Here is a 17,484-nt window from a genome sequence, read left to right on the forward strand (position 1 = left end):
TTAAAACACATTTTACAGGGTTAAAATCATCTGATAGGAAAATAAAATCGATCCTGGAGGACACCCCTCTTCCGGACCACGTATAACCAGGGTCCGTCGGCAGGAGTGACCTCCACGCATCGCATAATTTAAAATCAGTTATAAAATCTTTCAATAGATGACATGACTTATCCAATTTGCGTAAAGGGTCACCCCCCGCTCGTTGTTCACTAGCACAAAGACAATTAAAATCACCCCCTACGATCAGGGGAGATGACCCTGTACAGTACAATGGCAATATCCCAAATAAATTAATTCTCTCTTGCTTATCAGGGGGAGCATAAATATTCATTACACGTAGGGTAAAACCATTAAATTTAAAATGCACTAAAACCACTCTGCCTGGTACTATTTCTGTGACAGCATTTATAGTAATATTTCTCCCACGACAGAGGAAGCCCACCCCCGCTGACTTGTTGTCATTGGAGCCAGACCAGATGGAGGACCCCAGTCTCCAATCTGTCTTGATGTCATTATAATTTAGTGCATGTTGTATCCCGCATTCCTGTAATAAACAAATGTCAAAGTCAGCAGTTTCTAAATACTTGAATAGAGCAGCCCTACGAACTGGGCTCTTTAATGACCTCACATTCAGTGAGACAAGTCTTAATGTGGGCATTCATAGGTCAGGGTGGTGGATCTTCCATGAGGACACCTGACTCAAAGCCCTGTATGTCAAATTGCTCCAGGACATCCGGGCTAGAGGACCCAAACGACTCGATATTCTGTGAGCCGGCGGTTGCCCCCTCGTAGGTCACGGTTCCCAGCCACATTCCAGGAGACGCTGGGGCTTCTACATTCCGTCTCTTTTTCGGGGCAGACTCCACTAGGTCACTGGTGCAGTCCTCCTCTTCCTCCACCTCCTCCAGGGGGGGAGACTGGTCCATCAGGATAAGATCACCAACACAGATTTCCTGATGTTCGCCACCTAGAAGCAAAGCCCCCTCATCTGGCTGGCTAATCGCCCTGGAAGATCCTGAGGCCATCGCTGCGTGGTCCCCAGTAGCCAACCGCACAGGGGCACCACCCTCCAGCCCAACAGGATCGGTATCGGGAACCATCGACACGGAGGATACCCTCCCAGAAGGAGGACCCCTCCGCTCCGGTCCATGCGAGGTCCGCCCATCGTTAAGGGACTTCGATGCAGGGGCCGCCCCAGAGGGGCCTCCGGCTCCCTGCTCCATCCCAGCCTTCTCGCCCTTCGAACCGCCCTCCGACGCCGGCCCGCCAGTGAAGACCGGTGGGCGCATTGGCTCAGCTGCAGAAGATGCAGCTTCTGCGTAGGTCCTGGTCCTGGTCCTGTTGGGGCATCCTCGGAACATGTGCCCCGCCTCACCACAAAGATTGCATTTCCTCCCAGCGGGACAGTCCTTCATTAAATGTCCGTAACAGCTGCAATTATTGCAGCGGTCTACTTTCCTGCCCGTGCAGGACGTTTGGGTATGACCCATTTGTCCACAGTTCCTGCAACATACCGGCATTCCAGGGTAAAATAAGTAGCCTCTGCTCTTACCGATCACAAATGTTGAGGGAGGGTGTAGCATTCCTCCCACTCCGCTTGGGTCCCTCTTTAGATGGGCCATGCACCTCCTCTTGCCGCACCAGAAGCCTACCGCGTTCTTCACAGTGCCCAGGTATCTCAGATCGTCACAATAACGGATAAGGTAGGTCGAGATGTCTGCAGCTTCCACAAAGGGGTTCGGGAAATGCACCACGATAGGGATCTCGTCATAGGCATACAAGAGACAAAAGGTTAGTCCATCCAATTCATCTAAGTAGTTTTTCTCATTTACCTTTTGTACGAGTTGGTGACAGCATCCCTGGCTCTTGAAGGTGATGGTGTAAGTCCCCTTGTACTCATTGTCCTGGAAGCAGAATATGTCTTCCCGCCGAAACTCCAGAACTCCAAGCAGAATCCTATGGCAGATGTAGTCCAAATTCTTCTCCGTCCTCGATCCTGCTCCAACTTCAATCCTCACGGTGTTCCGCATCCGGGCATCACCCGATGAATATGTGAGCGTTGCCGGCATCCTTCACTCAGGAACGTACCGACTCTTCTCTCTGAAAGGCGCAAGCCTTCATGGGATCCCTTCCCGTTGCTCCCGGACTAATCCTTCCTCCCAATAGCAGCAGGGGGGTTAAGTCCCTCCGAAGAGGAACGATCCCCCCAGGCCGAGAGAAAGGGTACCAAGAGCACCTCACAGGCAAGACCACACAGGTAAACCTGATAGATCGTGCCAAAAGGCCGAGAAGCGATAACCAGAATTGGTTTCAAACTACGGAGCCACCCAAGGATCCTGAAAAGTCCATTTGTGGAGATGAGCTCCTGGACTCCCGTTAAGAAGACATGTTGTCAACCTCTAGATCCCTTACATGCCTGCACTTTTCGGCTTGATGCTGCTGCAATCCACGCGTTTTAGATCTGCATAACTCCACCTCTTTAAACACAGCACCTTCACCCCCTGCTGTTCCCACCCGCCTCAACACCGTTGGAAGGGAGGAGAACCAATTAAGGCGGGGGGTGGGGTGGAACGAGCAGCTGTCTACCCTTAGCAGGAGGGCTGCTGATTACATACCTCTCCTGCTGCTGCTGCTGCTGCTGGCTGTCCAGCAGCAGACTGAAGGTGGCTGCTGCTGTGCACAGGTATATAAAGGCTCAGAGCCTATTATGACACGCGCAGCCAGCGTTCCATTGCCACATTCCATCTACTGCAGGCAGGATACCTGGCTGGCTGAATGTCGCTGAGAAGCTCACAGAGACCGCCATAAGCAACAGTTTAACAGAATGCCACAGACTAATCAACCAAACTTTTTGGGTTGGGTTCTCTTTTATAGTCTGCAGGCATTAAATGAAAGAAGTCAGTGTTCCAGCAGAGGGAGACAACGTTTCAGAAAAGGCATTGTAGCAAACCAAAAAAGAAATTTTAAGCGCAGCAGAGTAACCAGCGCACATACCTGTTAGCTCAGGTGAGTTTAAAAGGCTGCTGTTGATAACAAGGGCATTTGCTAAATAGATGGTGTGTGTGCAACAATATACTGAAAGGTCAATTATATTGTGCAGCTTATCTCACCACCTGTAGTTATTTAGGTGAAAGCTCCAAAATGCTTGCCTAATATGTCTGTTTATCCAAAAGGAAGTAAAAAGGGAGAGCTAGAAAGATAGCATTTCATTACATTACATGGCAATGCAATGCACAGTTGCTGAAGTTGAACCAAAATGAGCTTGTAATCTGGCTTCTGCAACTTTGAACATGAAAAATCCAATGAGGAGAAGAAAAGCAAAGCCAAAGAGTCCATCCCAAAATCCGACAAACAAGCAAAATGAACAAAAAACATTGAATTCAATTCTTTCTGATTTTAGAAACTGCATTAAAGAAGGGGTGCACCGGTCCTGGAGATACTGCAATACCAGGTCAATGCGTGGAGTGGACAGAGCAAGCTCTTTTTCCATCTCCCTGTTCTAAAAATCCATTTAATATATGGTCCCCAGATAGGGGACGTATCAGATATTAAACTGATAAGAACAGATACTACACTTGATCTTAGCCAAAAGGCCGAGAAGCGATAACCAGAATTGGTTTCAAACTACGGAGCCACCCAAGGATCCTGAAAAGTCCATTTGTGGAGATGAGCTCCTGGACTCCCGTTAAGAAGACATGTTGTCAACCTCTAGATCCCTTACATGCCTGCACTTTTTGGCTTGCTGCTGCTGCAATCCACGCGTTTTAGATCTGCATAACTCCACCTCTTTAAACACAGCACCTTCACCCCCTGCTGTTCCCACCCGCCTCAACACCGTTGGAAGGGAGGAGAACCAATTAAGGCGGGGGGTGGGGTGGAACGAGCAGCTGTCTACCCTTAGCAGGAGGGCTGCTGATTACATACCTCTCCTGCTGCTGCTGCTGCTGGCTGTCCAGCAGCAGACTGAAGGTGGCTGCTGCTGTGCACAGGTATATAAAGGCTCAGAGCCTATTATGACACGCGCAGCCAGCGTTCCATTGCCACATTCCATCTACTGCAGGCAGGATACCTGGCTGGCTGAATGTCGCTGAGAAGCTCACAGAGACCGCCATAAGCAACAGTTTAACAGAATGCCACAGACTAATCAACCAAACTTTTTGGGTTGGGTTCTCTTTTATAGTCTGCAGGCATTAAATGAAAGAAGTCAGTGTTCCAGCAGAGGGAGACAACGTTTCAGAAAAGGCATTGTAGCAAACCAAAAAAGAAATTTTAAGCGCAGCAGAGTAACCAGCGCACATACCTGTTAGCTCAGGTGAGTTTAAAAGGCTGCTGTTGATAACAAGGGCATTTGCTAAATAGATGGTGTGTGTGCAACAATATACTGAAAGGTCAATTATATTGTGCAGCTTATCTCACCACCTGTAGTTATTTAGGTGAAAGCTCCAAAATGCTTGCCTAATATGTCTGTTTATCCAAAAGGAAGTAAAAAGGGAGAGCTAGAAAGATAGCATTTCATTACATTACATGGCAATGCAATGCACAGTTGCTGAAGTTGAACCAAAATGAGCTTGTAATCTGGCTTCTGCAACTTTGAACATGAAAAATCCAATGAGGAGAAGAAAAGCAAAGCCAAAGAGTCCATCCCAAAATCCGACAAACAAGCAAAATGAACAAAAAACATTGAATTCAATTCTTTCTGATTTTAGAAACTGCATTAAAGAAGGGGTGCACCGGTCCTGGAGATACTGCAATACCAGGTTAATGCATGGAGTGGACAGAGCAAGCTCTTTTTCCATCTCCCTGTTCTAAAAATCCATTTAATATATGGTCCCCAGATAGGGGACGTATCAGATATTAAACTGATAAGAACAGATACTACACTTGATCTTAGCCAAAAGGCCGAGAAGCGATAACCAGAATTGGTTTCAAACTACGGAGCCACCCAAGGATCCTGAAAAGTCCATTTGTGGAGATGAGCTCCTGGACTCCCGTTAAGAAGACATGTTGTCAACCTCTAGATCCCTTACATGCCTGCACTTTTCGGCTTGCTGCTGCTGCAATCCACGCGTTTTAGATCTGCATAACTCCACCTCTTTAAACACAGCACCTTCACCCCCTGCTGTTCCCACCCGCCTCAACACCGTTGGAAGGGAGGAGAACCAATTAAGGCGGGGGGTGGGGTGGAACGAGCAGCTGTCTACCCTTAGCAGGAGGGCTGCTGATTACATACCTCTCCTGCTGCTGCTGCTGCTGCTGGCTGTCCAGCAGCAGACTGAAGGTGGCTGCTGCTGTGCACAGGTATATAAAGGCTCAGAGCCTATTATGACACGCGCAGCCAGCGTTCCATTGCCACATTCCATCTACTGCAGGCAGGATACCTGGCTGGCTGAATGTCGCTGAGAAGCTCACAGAGACCGCCATAAGCAACAGTTTAACAGAATGCCACAGACTAATCAACCAAACTTTTTGGGTTGGGTTCTCTTTTATAGTCTGCAGGCATTAAATGAAAGAAGTCAGTGTTCCAGCAGAGGGAGACAACGTTTCAGAAAAGGCATTGTAGCAAACCAAAAAAGAAATTTTAAGCGCAGCAGAGTAACCAGCGCACATACCTGTTAGCTCAGGTGAGTTTAAAAGGCTGCTGTTGATAACAAGGGCATTTGCTAAATAGATGGTGTGTGTGCAACAATATACTGAAAGGTCAATTATATTGTGCAGCTTATCTCACCACCTGTAGTTATTTAGGTGAAAGCTCCAAAATGCTTGCCTAATATGTCTGTTTATCCAAAAGGAAGTAAAAAGGGAGAGCTAGAAAGATAGCATTTCATTACATTACATGGCAATGCAATGCACAGTTGCTGAAGTTGAACCAAAATGAGCTTGTAATCTGGCTTCTGCAACTTTGAACATGAAAAATCCAATGAGGAGAAGAAAAGCAAAGCCAAAGAGTCGATCCCAAAATCCGACAAACAAGCAAAATGAACAAAAAACATTGAATTCAATTCTTTCTGATTTTAGAAACTGCATTAAAGAAGGGGTGCACCGGTCCTGGAGATACTGCAATACCAGGTCAATGCGTGGAGTGGACAGAGCAAGCTCTTTTTCCATCTCCCTGTTCTAAAAATCCATTTAATATATGGTCCCCAGATAGGGGACGTATCAGATATTAAACTGATAAGAACAGATACTACACTTGATCTTAGCCAAAAGGCCGAGAAGCGATAACCAGAATTGGTTTCGAACTACGGAGCCACCCAAGGATCCTGAAGAGTCCATTTGTGGAGATGAGCTCCTGGACTCCCGTTAAGAAGACATGTTGTCAACCTCTAGATCCCTTACATGCCTGCACTTTTCGGCTTGCTGCTGCTGCAATCCACGCGTTTTAGATCTGCATAACTCCACCTCTTTAAACACAGCACCCTCACCCCCTGCTGTTCCCACCCGCCTCAACACCGTTGGAAGGGAGGAGAACCAATTAAGGCGGGGGGTGGGGTGGAACGAGCAGCTGTTTACCCTTAGCAGGAGGGCTGCTGATTACTTACCTCTCCTGCTGCTGCTGGCTGTCCAGCAGCAGACTGAAGGTGGCTGCTGCTGTGCGCAGGTATATAAAGGCTCAGAGCCTATTATGACACGCGCAGCCAGCGTTCCATTGCCACATTCCATCTACTGCAGGCAGGATACCTGGCTGGCTGAATGTCGCTGAGAAGCTCACAGAGACCGCCATAAGCAACAGTTTAACAGAATGCCACAGACTAATCAACCAAACTTTTTGGGTTGGGTTCTCTTTTATAGTCTGCAGGAATTAATTGAAAGAAGTCAGTGTTCCAGCAGAGGGAGACAACGTTTCAGAAAAGGCATTGTAGCAAACCAAAAAAGAAATTTTAAGCGCAGCAGAGTAACCAGCGCACATACCTGTTAGCTCAGGTGAGTTTAAAAGGCTGCTGTTGATAACAAGGGCATTTGCTAAATAGATGGTGTGTGTGCAACAATATACTGAAAGGTCAATTATATTGTGCAGCTTATCTCACCACCTGTAGTTATTTAGGTGAAAGCTCCAAAATGCTTGCCTAATATGTCTGTTTATCCAAAAGGAAGTAAAGAGGGAGAGCTAGAAAGATAGCATTGCGTTACATTACATGGCAATGCAATGCACAGTTGCTGAAGTTGAACCAAAATGAGCTTGTCATCTGGCTTCTGCAACTTTGAACATGAAAAATCCAATGAGGAGAAGAAAAGCAAAGCCAAAGAGTCCATCCCAAAATCCGACAAACAAGCAAAATGAACAAAAAACATTGAATTCAATACTTTCTGATTTTAGAAACTGCATTAAAGAAGGGGTGCACCGGTCCTGGAGAAACTGCAATACCAGGTCAATGCGTGGAGTGGACAGAGCAAGCTCTTTTTCCATCTCCCTGTTCTAAAAATCCATTTAATATATGGTCCCCAGATAGGGGACGTATCAGATATTAAACTGATAAGAACAGATACTACACTTGATCTTAGCCAAAAGGCCGAGAAGCGATAACCAGAATTGGTTTCGAACTACGGAGCCACCCAAGGATCCTGAAGAGTCCATTTGTGGAGATGAGCTCCTGGACTCCCGTTAAGAAGACATGTTGTCAACCTCTAGATCCCTTGCATGCCTGCACTTTTTGGCTTGCTGCTGCTGCAATCCACGCGTTTTAGATCTGCATAACTCCACCTCTTTAAACACAGCACCCTCACCCCCTGCTGTTCCCACCCGCCTCAACACCGTTGGAAGGGAGGAGAACCAATTAAGGCGGGGGGTGGGGTGGAACGAGCAGCTGTCTACTCTTAGCAGGAGGGCTGCTAATTACTTACCTCTCCTGCTGCTGCTGGCTGTCCAGCAGCAGACTGAAGGTGGCTGCTGCTGTGCGCAGGTATATAAAGGCTCAGAGCCTATTATGACACGCGCAGCGAGCGTTCCATTGCCACATTCCATCTACTGCAGGCAGGATACCTGGCTGGCTGAATGTCGCTGAGAAGCTCAAAGAGACCGCCATAAGCAACAGTTTAACAGAATGCCACAGACTAATCAACCAAACTTTTTGGGTTGGGTTCTCTTTTATAGTCTGCAGGCATTAATTGAAAGAAGTCAGTGTTCCAGCAGAGGGAGACAACGTTTCAGAAAAGGCATTGTAGCAAACCAAAAAAGAAATTTTAAGCGCAGCAGAGTAACCAGCGCACATACCTGTTAGCTCAGGTGAGTTTAAAAGGCTGCTGTTGATAACAAGGGCATTTGCTAAATAGATGGTGTGTGTGCAACAATATACTGAAAGGTCAATTATATTGTGCAGCTTATCTCACCACCTGTAGTTATTTAGGTGAAAGCTCCAAAATGCTTGCCTAATATGTCTGTTTATCCAAAAGGAAGTAAAAAGGGAGAGCTAGAAAGATAGCATTTCATTACATTACATGGCAATGCAATGCACAGTTGCTGAAGTTGAACCAAAATGAGCTTGTAATCTGGCTTCTGCAACTTTGAACATGAAAAATCCAATGAGGAGAAGAAAAGCAAAGCCAAAGAGTCGATCCCAAAATCCGACAAACAAGCAAAATGAACAAAAAACATTGAATTCAATTCTTTCTGATTTTAGAAACTGCATTAAAGAAGGGGTGCACCAGTCCTGGAGATACTGCAATACCAGGTCAATGCGTGGAGTGGACAGAGCAAGCTCTTTTTCCATCTCCCTGTTCTAAAAATCCATTTAATATATGGTCCCCAGATAGGGGACGTATCAGATATTAAACTGATAAGAACAGATACTACACTTGATCTTAGCCAAAAGGCCGAGAAGCGATAACCAGAATTGGTTTCGAACTACGGAGCCACCCAAGGATCCTGAAGAGTCCATTTGTGGAGATGAGCTCCTGGACTCCCGTTAAGAAGACATGTTGTCAACCTCTAGATCCCTTACATGCCTGCACTTTTCGGCTTGCTGCTGCTGCAATCCACGCGTTTTAGATCTGCATAACTCCACCTCTTTAAACACAGCACCCTCACCCCCTGCTGTTCCCACCCGCCTCAACACCGTTGGAAGGGAGGAGAACCAATTAAGGCGGGGGGTGGGGTGGAACGAGCAGCTGTTTACCCTTAGCAGGAGGGCTGCTGATTACTTACCTCTCCTGCTGCTGCTGGCTGTCCAGCAGCAGACTGAAGGTGGCTGCTGCTGTGCGCAGGTATATAAAGGCTCAGAGCCTATTATGACACGCGCAGCCAGCGTTCCATTGCCACATTCCATCTACTGCAGGCAGGATACCTGGCTGGCTGAATGTCGCTGAGAAGCTCACAGAGACCGCCATAAGCAACAGTTTAACAGAATGCCACAGACTAATCAACCAAACTTTTTGGGTTGGGTTCTCTTTTATAGTCTGCAGGCATTAATTGAAAGAAGTCAGTGTTCCAGCAGAGGGAGACAACGTTTCAGAAAAGGCATTGTAGCAAACCAAAAAAGAAATTTTAAGCGCAGCAGAGTAACCAGCGCACATACCTGTTAGCTCAGGTGAGTTTAAAAGGCTGCTGTTGATAACAAGGGCATTTGCTAAATAGATGGTGTGTGTGCAACAATATACTGAAAGGTCAATTATATTGTGCAGCTTATCTCACCACCTGTAGTTATTTAGGTGAAAGCTCCAAAATGCTTGCCTAATATGTCTGTTTATCCAAAAGGAAGTAAAGAGGGAGAGCTAGAAAGATAGCATTGCGTTACATTACATGGCAATGCAATGCACAGTTGCTGAAGTTGAACCAAAATGAGCTTGTCATCTGGCTTCTGCAACTTTGAACATGAAAAATCCAATGAGGAGAAGAAAAGCAAAGCCAAAGAGTCCATCCCAAAATCCGACAAACAAGCAAAATGAACAAAAAACATTGAATTCAATACTTTCTGATTTTAGAAACTGCATTAAAGAAGGGGTGCACCGGTCCTGGAGAAACTGCAATACCAGGTCAATGCGTGGAGTGGACAGAGCAAGCTCTTTTTCCATCTCCCTGTTCTAAAAATCCATTTAATATATGGTCCCCAGATAGGGGACGTATCAGATATTAAACTGATAAGAACAGATACTACACTTGATCTTAGCCAAAAGGCCGAGAAGCGATAACCAGAATTGGTTTCGAACTACGGAGCCACCCAAGGATCCTGAAGAGTCCATTTGTGGAGATGAGCTCCTGGACTCCCGTTAAGAAGACATGTTGTCAACCTCTAGATCCCTTGCATGCCTGCACTTTTCGGCTTGCTGCTGCTGCAATCCACGCGTTTTAGATCTGCATAACTCCACCTCTTTAAACACAGCACCCTCACCCCCTGCTGTTCCCACCCGCCTCAACACCGTTGGAAGGGAGGAGAACCAATTAAGGCGGGGGGTGGGGTGGAACGAGCAGCTGTCTACCCTTAGCAGGAGGGCTGCTAATTACTTACCTCTCCTGCTGCTGCTGGCTGTCCAGCAGCAGACTGAAGGTGGCTGCTGCTGTGCGCAGGTATATAAAAGCTCAGAGCCTATTATGACACGCGCAGCCAGCGTTCCATTGCCACATTCCATCTACTGCAGGCAGGATACCTGGCTGGCTGAATGTCGCTGAGAAGCTCAAAGAGACCGCCATAAGCAACAGTTTAACAGAATGCCACAGACTAATCAACCAAACTTTTTGGGTTGGGTTCTCTTTTATAGTCTGCAGGCATTAATTGAAAGAAGTCAGTGTTCCAGCAGAGGGAGACAACGTTTCAGAAAAGGCATTGTAGCAAACCAAAAAAGAAATTTTAAGCGCAGCAGAGTAACCAGCGCACATACCTGTTAGCTCAGGTGAGTTTAAAAGGCTGCTGTTGATAACAAGGGCATTTGCTAAATAGATGGTGTGTGTGCAACAATATACTGAAAGGTCAATTATATTGTGCAGCTTATCTCACCACCTGTAGTTATTTAGGTGAAAGCTCCAAAATGCTTGCCTAATATGTCTGTTTATCCAAAAGGAAGTAAAAAGGGAGAGCTAGAAAGATAGCATTTCATTACATTACATGGCAATGCAATGCACAGTTGCTGAAGTTGAACCAAAATGAGCTTGTAATCTGGCTTCTGCAACTTTGAACATGAAAAATCCAATGAGGAGAAGAAAAGCAAAGCCAAAGAGTCCATCCCAAAATCCGACAAACAAGCAAAATGAACAAAAAACATTGAATTCAATTCTTTCTGATTTTAGAAACTGCATTAAAGAAGGGGTGCACCGGTCCTGGAGATACTGCAATACCAGGTCAATGCGTGGAGTGGACAGAGCAAGCTCTTTTTCCATCTCCCTGTTCTAAAAATCCATTTAATATATGGTCCCCAGATAGGGGACGTATCAGATATTAAACTGATAAGAACAGATACTACACTTGATCTTAGCCAAAAGGCCGAGAAGCGATAACCAGAATTGGTTTCGAACTACGGAGCCACCCAAGGATCCTGAAGAGTCCATTTGTGGAGATGAGCTCCTGGACTCCCGTTAAGAAGACATGTTGTCAACCTCTAGATCCCTTACATGCCTGCACTTTTTGGCTTGCTGCTGCTGCAATCCACGCGTTTTAGATCTGCATAACTCCACCTCTTTAAACACAGCACCCTCACCCCCTGCTGTTCCCACCCGCCTCAACACCGTTGGAAGGGAGGAGAACCAATTAAGGCGGGGGGTGGGGTGGAACGAGCAGCTGTCTACCCTTAGCAGGAGGGCTGCTGATTACTTACCTCTCCTGCTGCTGCTGGCTGTCCAGCAGCAGACTGAAGGTGGCTGCTGCTGTGCGCAGGTATATAAAGGCTCAGAGCCTATTATGACACGCGCAGCCAGCGTTCCATTGCCACATTCCATCTACTGCAGGCAGGATACCTGGCTGGCTGAATGTCGCTGAGAAGCTCACAGAGACCGCCATAAGCAACAGTTTAACAGAATGCCACAGACTAATCAACCAAACTTTTTGGGTTGGGTTCTCTTTTATAGTCTGCAGGCATTAATTGAAAGAAGTCAGTGTTCCAGCAGAGGGAGACAACGTTTCAGAAAAGGCATTGTAGCAAACCAAAAAAGAAATTTTAAGCGCAGCAGAGTAACCAGCGCACATACCTGTTAGCTCAGGTGAGTTTAAAAGGCTGCTGTTGATAACAAGGGCATTTGCTAAATAGATGGTGTGTGTGCAACAATATACTGAAAGGTCAATTATATTGTGCAGCTTATCTCACCACCTGTAGTTATTTAGGTGAAAGCTCCAAAATGCTTGCCTAATATGTCTGTTTATCCAAAAGGAAGTAAAGAGGGAGAGCTAGAAAGATAGCATTGCGTTACATTACATGGCAATGCAATGCACAGTTGCTGAAGTTGAACCAAAATGAGCTTGTCATCTGGCTTCTGCAACTTTGAACATGAAAAATCCAATGAGGAGAAGAAAAGCAAAGCCAAAGAGTCCATCCCAAAATCCGACAAACAAGCAAAATGAACAAAAAACATTGAATTCAATACTTTCTGATTTTAGAAACTGCATTAAAGAAGGGGTGCACCGGTCCTGGAGAAACTGCAATACCAGGTCAATGCGTGGAGTGGACAGAGCAAGCTCTTTTTCCATCTCCCTGTTCTAAAAATCCATTTAATATATGGTCCCCAGATAGGGGACGTATCAGATATTAAACTGATAAGAACAGATACTACACTTGATCTTAGCCAAAAGGCCGAGAAGCGATAACCAGAATTGGTTTCGAACTACGGAGCCACCCAAGGATCCTGAAGAGTCCATTTGTGGAGATGAGCTCCTGGACTCCCGTTAAGAAGACATGTTGTCAACCTCTAGATCCCTTGCATGCCTGCACTTTTCGGCTTGCTGCTGCTGCAATCCACGCGTTTTAGATCTGCATAACTCCACCTCTTTAAACACAGCACCCTCACCCCCTGCTGTTCCCACCCGCCTCAACACCGTTGGAAGGGAGGAGAACCAATTAAGGCGGGGGGTGGGGTGGAACGAGCAGCTGTCTACCCTTAGCAGGAGGGCTGCTAATTACTTACCTCTCCTGCTGCTGCTGGCTGTCCAGCAGCAGACTGAAGGTGGCTGCTGCTGTGCGCAGGTATATAAAGGCTCAGAGCCTATTATGACACGCGCAGCCAGCGTTCCATTGCCACATTCCATCTACTGCAGGCAGGATACCTGGCTGGCTGAATGTCGCTGAGAAGCTCAAAGAGACCGCCATAAGCAACAGTTTAACAGAATGCCACAGACTAATCAACCAAACTTTTTGGGTTGGGTTCTCTTTTATAGTCTGCAGGCATTAATTGAAAGAAGTCAGTGTTCCAGCAGAGGGAGACAACGTTTCAGAAAAGGCATTGTAGCAAACCAAAAAATAAATTTTAAGCGCAGCAGAGTAACCAGCGCACATACCTGTTAGCTCAGGTGAGTTTAAAAGGCTGCTGTTGATAACAAGGGCATTTGCTAAATAGATGGTGTGTGTGCAACAATATACTGAAAGGTCAATTATATTGTGCAGCTTATCTCACCACCTGTAGTTATTTAGGTGAAAGCTCCAAAATGCTTGCCTAATATGTCTGTTTATCCAAAAGGAAGTAAAGAGGGAGAGCTAGAAAGATAGCATTGCGTTACATTACATGGCAATGCAATGCACAGTTGCTGAAGTTGAACCAAAATTAGCTTGTCATCTGGCTTCTGCAACTTTGAACATGAAAAATCCAATGAGGAGAAGAAAAGCAAAGCCAAAGAGTCCATCCCAAAATCCGACAAACAAGAAAAATGAACAAAAAACATTGAATTCAATACTTTCTGATTTTAGAAACTGCATTAAAGAAGGGGTGCACCGGTCCTGGAGATACTGCAATACCAGGTCAATGCGTGGAGTGGACAGAGCAAGCTCTTTTTCCATCTCCCTGTTCTAAAAATCCATTTAATATATGGTCCCCAGATAGGGGACGTATCAGATATTAAACTGATAAGAACAGATACTACACTTGATCTTAGCCAAAAGGCCGAGAAGCGATAACCAGAATTGGTTTCGAACTACGGAGCCACCCAAGGATCCTGAAGAGTCCATTTGTGGAGATGAGCTCCTGGACTCCCGTTAAGAAGACATGTTGTCAACCTCTAGATCCCTTACATGCCTGCACTTTTCGGCTTGCTGCTGCTGCAATCCACGCGTTTTAGATCTGCATAACTCCACCTCTTTAAACACAGCACCCTCACCCCCTGCTGTTCCCACCCGCCTCAACACCGTTGGAAGGGAGGAGAACCAATTAAGGCGGGGGGTGGGGTGGAACGAGCAGCTGTCTACCCTTAGCAGGAGGGCTGCTGATTACTTACCTCTCCTGCTGCTGCTGGCTGTCCAGCAGCAGACTGAAGGTGGCTGCTGCTGTGCGCAGGTATATAAAGGCTCAGAGCCTATTATGACACGCGCAGCCAGCGTTCCATTGCCACATTCCATCTACTGCAGGCAGGATACCTGGCTGGCTGAATGTCGCTGAGAAGCTCACAGAGACCGCCATAAGCAACAGTTTAACAGAATGCCACAGACTAATCAACCAAACTTTTTGGGTTGGGTTCTCTTTTATAGTCTGCAGGCATTAATTGAAAGAAGTCAGTGTTCCAGCAGAGGGAGACAACGTTTCAGAAAAGGCATTGTAGCAAACCAAAAAAGAAATTTTAAGCGCAGCAGAGTAACCAGCGCACATACCTGTTAGCTCAGGTGAGTTTAAAAGGCTGCTGTTGATAACAAGGGCATTTGCTAAATAGATGGTGTGTGTGCAACAATATACTGAAAGGTCAATTATATTGTGCAGCTTATCTCACCACCTGTAGTTATTTAGGTGAAAGCTCCAAAATGCTTGCCTAATATGTCTGTTTATCCAAAAGGAAGTAAAGAGGGAGAGCTAGAAAGATAGCATTGCGTTACATTACATGGCAATGCAATGCACAGTTGCTGAAGTTGAACCAAAATGAGCTTGTCATCTGGCTTCTGCAACTTTGAACATGAAAAATCCAATGAGGAGAAGAAAAGCAAAGCCAAAGAGTCCATCCCAAAATCCGACAAACAAGCAAAATGAACAAAAAACATTGAATTCAATACTTTCTGATTTTAGAAACTGCATTAAAGAAGGGGTGCACCGGTCCTGGAGATACTGCAATACCAGGTCAATGCGTGGAGTGGACAGAGCAAGCTCTTTTTCCATCTCCCTGTTCTAAAAATCCATTTAATATATGGTCCCCAGATAGGGGACGTATCAGATATTAAACTGATAAGAACAGATACTACACTTGATCTTAGCCAAAAGGCCGAGAAGCGATAACCAGAATTGGTTTCGAACTACGGAGCCACCCAAGGATCCTGAAGAGTCCATTTGTGGAGATGAGCTCCTGGACTCCCGTTAAGAAGACATGTTGTCAACCTCTAGATCCCTTACATGCCTGCACTTTTCGGCTTGCTGCTGCTGCAATCCACGCTTTTTAGATCTGTATAACTCCACCTCTTTAAAGACAGCACCCTCACCCCCTGCTGTTCCCACCCGCCTCAACACCGTTGGAAGGGAGGAGAACCAATTAAGGCGGGGGGTGGGGTGGAACGAGCAGCTGTCTACCCTTAGCAGGAGGGCTGCTGATTACTTACCTCTCCTGCTGCTGCTGGCTGTCCAGCAGCAGACTGAAGGTGGCTGCTGCTGTGCGCAGGTATATAAAGGCTCAGAGCCTATTATGACACGCGCAGCCAGCGTTCCATTGCCACATTCCATCTACTGCAGGCAGGATACCTGGCTGGCTGAATGTCGCTGAGAAGCTCACAGAGACCGCCATAAGCAACAGTTTAACAGAATGCCACAGACTAATCAACCAAACTTTTTGGGTTGGGTTCTCTTTTATAGTCTGCAGGCATTAATTGAAAGAAGTCAGTGTTACAGCAGAGGGAGACAACGTTTCAGAAAAGGCATTGTAGCAAACCAAAAAAGAAATTTTAAGCGCAGCAGAGTAACCAGCGCACATACCTGTTAGCTCAGGTGAGTTTAAAAGGCTGCTGTTGATAACAAGGGCATTTGCTAAATAGATGGTGTGTGTGCAACAATATACTGAAAGGTCAATTATATTGTGCAGCTTATCTCACCACCTGTAGTTATTTAGGTGAAAGCTCCAAAATGCTTGCCTAATATGTCTGTTTATCCAAAAGGAAGTAAAGAGGGAGAGCTAGAAAGATAGCATTGCGTTACATTACATGGCAATGCAATGCACAGTTGCTGAAGTTGAACCAAAATGAGCTTGTCATCTGGCTTCTGCAACTTTGAACATGAAAAATCCAATGAGGAGAAGAAAAGCAAAGCCAAAGAGTCCATCCCAAAATCCGACAAACAAGCAAAATGAACAAAAAACATTGAATTCAATACTTTCTGATTTTAGAAACTGCATTAAAGAAGGGGTGCACCGGTCCTGGAGAAACTGCAATACCAGGTCAATGCGTGGAGTGGACAGAGCAAGCTCTTTTTCCATCTCCCTGTTCTAAAAATCCATTTAATATATGGTCCCCAGATAGGGGACGTATCAGATATTAAACTGATAAGAACAGATACTACACTTGATCTTAGCCAAAAGGCCGAGAAGCGATAACCAGAATTGGTTTCGAACTACGGAGCCACCCAAGGATCCTGAAGAGTCCATTTGTGGAGATGAGCTCCTGGACTCCCGTTAAGAAGACATGTTGTCAACCTCTAGATCCCTTGCATGCCTGCACTTTTCGGCTTGCTGCTGCTGCAATCCACGCGTTTTAGATCTGCATAACTCCACCTCTTTAAACACAGCACCCTCACCCCCTGCTGTTCCCACCCGCCTCAACACCGTTGGAAGGGAGGAGAACCAATTAAGGCGGGGGGTGGGGTGGAACGAGCAGCTGTCTACCCTTAGCAGGAGGGCTGCTGATTACTTACCTCTCCTGCTGCTGCTGGCTGTCCAGCAGCAGACTGAAGGTGGCTGCTGCTGTGCGCAGGTATATAAAGGCTCAGAGCCTATTATGACACGCGCAGCCAGCGTTCCATTGCCACATTCCATCTACTGCAGGCAGGATACCTGGCTGGCTGAATGTCGCTGAGAAGCTCAAAGAGACCGCCATAAGCAACAGTTTAACAGAATGCCACAGACTAATCAACCAAACTTTTTGGGTTGGGTTCTCTTTTATAGTCTGCAGGCATTAATTGAAAGAAGTCAGTGTTCCAGCAGAGGGAGACAACGTTTCAGAAAAGGCATTGTAGCAAACCAAAAAAGAAATTTTAAGCGCAGCAGAGTAACCAGCGCACATACCTGTTAGCTCAGGTGAGTTTAAAAGGCTGCTGTTGATAACAAGGGCATTTGCTAAATAGATGGTGTGTGTGCAACAATATACTGAAAGGTCAATTATATTGTGCAGCTTATCTCACCACCTGTAGTTATTTAGGTGAAAGCTCCAAAATGCTTGCCTAATATGTCTGTTTATCCA

At 46.1% G+C, this 17,484-nt stretch overlaps 11 non-coding genes across 11 annotated transcripts; all 11 read right to left on the reverse strand.

The window, feature by feature from the left end:
• Window positions 1-3,414: 3,414 nt before the first annotated feature.
• LOC141240283 (U2 spliceosomal RNA) lies at window positions 3,415-3,605 on the reverse strand. The gene has a single exon (XR_012305551.1). It is a non-coding gene; the product is annotated as a U2 spliceosomal RNA (small nuclear RNA).
• A 1,115-nt stretch (window positions 3,606-4,720) lies between these two features.
• Window positions 4,721-4,911, reverse strand: LOC141240193 (U2 spliceosomal RNA). The gene has a single exon (XR_012305481.1). It is a non-coding gene; the product is annotated as a U2 spliceosomal RNA (small nuclear RNA).
• A 1,118-nt stretch (window positions 4,912-6,029) lies between these two features.
• LOC141240285 (U2 spliceosomal RNA) lies at window positions 6,030-6,220 on the reverse strand. Its single transcript, XR_012305553.1, has one exon. It is a non-coding gene; the product is annotated as a U2 spliceosomal RNA (small nuclear RNA).
• Window positions 6,221-7,329: 1,109 nt separating this feature from the next.
• Window positions 7,330-7,520, reverse strand: LOC141240171 (U2 spliceosomal RNA). The gene has a single exon (XR_012305459.1). It is a non-coding gene; the product is annotated as a U2 spliceosomal RNA (small nuclear RNA).
• Window positions 7,521-8,629: 1,109 nt separating this feature from the next.
• On the reverse strand, window positions 8,630-8,820 carry LOC141240177 (U2 spliceosomal RNA). The gene has a single exon (XR_012305465.1). It is a non-coding gene; the product is annotated as a U2 spliceosomal RNA (small nuclear RNA).
• Window positions 8,821-9,929: 1,109 nt separating this feature from the next.
• Window positions 9,930-10,120, reverse strand: LOC141240172 (U2 spliceosomal RNA). Its single transcript, XR_012305460.1, has one exon. It is a non-coding gene; the product is annotated as a U2 spliceosomal RNA (small nuclear RNA).
• Window positions 10,121-11,229: 1,109 nt separating this feature from the next.
• LOC141240286 (U2 spliceosomal RNA) lies at window positions 11,230-11,420 on the reverse strand. The gene has a single exon (XR_012305554.1). It is a non-coding gene; the product is annotated as a U2 spliceosomal RNA (small nuclear RNA).
• Window positions 11,421-12,529: 1,109 nt separating this feature from the next.
• On the reverse strand, window positions 12,530-12,720 carry LOC141240173 (U2 spliceosomal RNA). The gene has a single exon (XR_012305461.1). It is a non-coding gene; the product is annotated as a U2 spliceosomal RNA (small nuclear RNA).
• Window positions 12,721-13,829: 1,109 nt separating this feature from the next.
• On the reverse strand, window positions 13,830-14,020 carry LOC141240287 (U2 spliceosomal RNA). The gene has a single exon (XR_012305555.1). It is a non-coding gene; the product is annotated as a U2 spliceosomal RNA (small nuclear RNA).
• Window positions 14,021-15,129: 1,109 nt separating this feature from the next.
• LOC141240288 (U2 spliceosomal RNA) lies at window positions 15,130-15,320 on the reverse strand. Its single transcript, XR_012305556.1, has one exon. It is a non-coding gene; the product is annotated as a U2 spliceosomal RNA (small nuclear RNA).
• Window positions 15,321-16,429: 1,109 nt separating this feature from the next.
• Window positions 16,430-16,620, reverse strand: LOC141240175 (U2 spliceosomal RNA). The gene has a single exon (XR_012305463.1). It is a non-coding gene; the product is annotated as a U2 spliceosomal RNA (small nuclear RNA).
• Between the last annotated feature and the right edge of the window lie 864 nt (window positions 16,621-17,484).

Source organism: Phyllobates terribilis, unplaced genomic scaffold, assembly GCF_046119375.1.
Source record: "Phyllobates terribilis strain yellow unplaced genomic scaffold, ASM4611937v1 Scaffold_801__1_contigs__length_655404, whole genome shotgun sequence".
Classification (NCBI taxonomy): domain Eukaryota; kingdom Metazoa; phylum Chordata; class Amphibia; order Anura; family Dendrobatidae; genus Phyllobates; species Phyllobates terribilis.